The following is a 3,872-nucleotide window of genomic DNA, read 5'->3' as shown; positions in this document are numbered from 1 at the left end:
AAGGGGGGGAAACAGCATGACACTGGGGCAGATGAAGGGGGGGAGAACGGTATGACAATGGGGCAGATGAAGGGGGGGGAGAGCGGCATGACACTCGGGCAGATGAAGGGGTGGAGAACAGCATGACACTGGGGCAGATGAAGGGGGGGAGAACGGCATGACAATGGGGCAGATGAAGGGGGGGGAGAACGGTATGACAATGGGGCAGATGAAGGGGGGGAGAGCGGCATGACACTGGGGCAGATAAAGGGGGGGAGAACAGCATGACACTGGGGCAGATGAGGGGGGGAAAATGGCATGACACTGGGGCAGATGAAGGGGAGGGGAGAACGGCATGACACTGGGGCAGATGAATGGGGGAGAACGGCATGACACTGGGGAAGATGAAGGGGGGAGAACGGCATGACACTGGGGCAGATAAAGGGGAGGAGAACGGCATGACAATGGGGCAGATGAAGGGGGGGGACAGCATGACACTGGGGCAGATGAAGGGGGGGAAACAGCATGACACTGGGGCAGATGAAGGGGGGGAGAACGGTATGACAATGGGGCAGATGAAGGGGGGGGAGAGCGGCATGACACTCGGGCAGATGAAGGGGTGGAGAACAGCATGACACTGGGGCAGATGAAGGGGGGGAGAACGGCATGACAATGGGGCAGATGAAGGGGGGGGAGAACGGTATGACAATGGGGCAGATGAAGGGGGGGAGAGCGGCATGACACTGGGGCAGATAAAGGGGGGGAGAACAGCATGACACTGGGGCAGATGAGGGGGGGAAAATGGCATGACACTGGGGCAGATGAAGGGGAGGGGAGAACGGCATGACACTGGGGCAGAGATGGAGGGGGGGAGAACGGCATGACACTGGGGAAGATGAAGGGGGGAGAACGGCATGACACTGGGGCAGATAAAGAGGGGGAGAACGGCATGACACTGGGGCAGATAAAGGGGGGGAGAACGGCATGACAGTGGGGCAGATGAGGGGGGGAAAATGGCATGACACTGGGGCAGATGAAGGGGAGGGGAGAACGGCATGACACTAGGGCAGATGAAGGGGGGAGAATGGCATGACACTGGGGCAGATGAAGGGGGGGGAGAATGGCATGACACTGGGGCAGATGAAGGGGGGGAGAACGGCATGACACTGGGGCAGATGAAGGGGGGAGAACAGCAGGACACTGGGGCAGATGAAGGGGGAGAGCGGCATGACACTGGGGCAGATGAAGGGGGGAGAACAGCAGGACACTGGGGCAGATGAAGGGGGGAGAACAGCATGACACTGGGGCAGATGGAGGGGGGAGAACGGCATGACACTGGGGCAGATGAAGGGGGGAGAACAGCATGACACTGGGGTAGATGAAGGGGGGAGAACGGCATGACACTGGGGCAGATGAAGGGGGGAGAACGGCATGACACTGGGGCAGATGAAGGGGGGAGAACGGCATGACACTGGGGCAGATGAAGGGGGGAGAACGGCATGACACTGGGGTAGATGAAGGGGGGAGAACGGCATGACACTGGGGTAGATGAAGGGGGGAGAACGGCATGATACTAGGGCAGATGAAGGGGGGGGGGAGAACGGCATGACACCAGGGTAGATGAAGGAGGGAGAACGGCATGATACTAGGGCAGATGAAGGGGGAGAGAACAGCATGACACTGGGGCAGATGAAGGGGGGGGACAGCATGACACTGGGGCAGATGAAGGGGGGAAACAGCATGACACTGGGGCAGATGAAGGAGGGGAGAACGGTATGACAATGGGGCAGATGAAGGGGGGGAGAGCGGCATGACAATGGGGCAGATGAAGGGGGGAGAACAGCATGACACTGGGGCAGATGAAGGGGGGAGAACAGCATGACACTGGGGCAGATGAAGGGGGGGAGAACAGCATGACACTGGGGCAGATGAAGGGGGGGGGAGAACGGTATGACAATGGGGCAGATGAAGGGGGGGAGAACAGCATGACACTGGGGCAGATGAAGGGGGGGGGAGAACGGTATGACAATGGGGCAGATGAAGGGGGGGAGAGCGGCATGACACTGGGGCAGATAAAGGGGGGAGAACAGCATGACACTGGGGCAGATGAGGGGGGGGAAATGGCATGACACTGGGGCAGATGAAGGGGAGGGGAGAACGGCATGACACTGGGGCAGATGAAGGGGGAGAACGGCATGACACTGGGGCAGAAATGGAGGGGGGAGAACGGCATGACACTGGGGAAGATGAAGGGGAGGGGAGAACGGCATGACACTAGGGCAGATGAATGGGGGAGAACGGCATGATACTAGGGCAGATGAAGGGGGGAGAATGGCATGACACTGGGGCAGATGAAGGGAGGGAGAACGGCATGACACTGGGGCAGATGAATGGGGGAGAACGGCATGACACTGGGGCAGATGAAGTGGGGGAGGGAATGGCATGACACCAGGGTAGATGAAGGGGGGAGAACGGCATGATACTAGGGCAGATGAAGGGGGGGGGGGAGAACGGCATGACACCAGGGTAGATGAAGGGGGGAGAACGGCATGATACTAGGGCAGATGAAGGGGGAGAGAACAGCATGACACTGGGGCAGATGAAGGGGGGGACAGCATGACACTGGGGCAGATGAAGGGGGGAAAACAGCATGACACTGGGGCAGATGAAGGGGGGAGAACGGTATGACAATGGGGCAGATGAAGAGGGGGAGAGCGGCATGACACTGGGGCAGATGAAGGGGGAGAACGGTATGACAATGGGGCAGATGAAGGGGTGGAGAACAGCATGACACTGGGGCAGATGAAGGGGGGAGAACGGCATGACAATGGGGCAGATGAAGGGGGGGAGAGCGGCATGACACTGGGGCAGATGAAGGGGGGGGAGAACAGCATGACACTGGGGCAGATGAAGGGGGGGAGAACAGCATGACACTGGGGCAGATGAAGGGGGGGAGAACGGTATGACAATGGGGCAGATGAAGGGGGGGAGAGCGGCATGACACTGGGGCAGATGAAGGGGAGGAGAACAGCATGACACTGGGGCAGATGAAGGGGGGGAGAACGGCATGACAATGGGGAAGATGAAGGGGGGGAGAACAGCATGACACTGGGGCAGATGAAGGGGGGGAGAACGGCATGACAATGGGGCAGATGAAGGGGGGGAGAGCGGCATGACACTGGGGCAGATGAAGGGGGGAGAACAGCATGACACTGGGGCAGATGAAGGGTGGGAGAACGGCATGACAATGGGGCAGATGAAGGGGGGGAGAGCGGCATGAAACTGGGCAGAGACGGGGGGGACATAATTTACGGGTAACTGTAGGAGGATTATACTGTGTGGGAGCACATGAAAAATGAATGAGAATGGGTGGAGTCAACACAAAAGTGGGCGGAGCCAATTTTGCCGCGGTGCATGCAGCGTGCCGCACATTTTGTCCCTCTTTCTGCTTTTCAAAAGTTGGGAGATAAGTTAAAGAGGACCTTTCATGGGTTTGGGCAAAGGCAGTTCTATATACCGCTGGAAAGCCGACAGTGCACTGAATTTGCCCAAACCCATGAAAGGTCCTCTTTAACATCGGATCCCGGAGAGGTGAGTAACAGTGTTTATTATGTTCTCTCATCTCCCCTGGGGCTCCGATTATTATACTTGGGGGTCTGTGGCCCCTGTAATCTCTATTATACCCCGCAGTCTATTGTGCCACTCTGGGGTATAATATAGGCTGCAGGGGCTGCTGTGGGATATATATATATATATATATATATATATATATATATATATATATATATATATACTGTATATAGGGGTTGGGTGTGTGGAGAAGTGAGGAGTCAGTGTCTGTGTTTCAAACTTTACAGAGTCAAGTCACAGCTGGAAGAAGTGGTGATGGCGGT

Source organism: Leptodactylus fuscus, chromosome 10 (genome assembly GCF_031893055.1).
Source record: "Leptodactylus fuscus isolate aLepFus1 chromosome 10, aLepFus1.hap2, whole genome shotgun sequence".
Classification (NCBI taxonomy): domain Eukaryota; kingdom Metazoa; phylum Chordata; class Amphibia; order Anura; family Leptodactylidae; genus Leptodactylus; species Leptodactylus fuscus.
The sequence above is the reverse complement of the archived record's forward strand: the minus strand, read 5'-3'. Positions refer to the sequence as shown.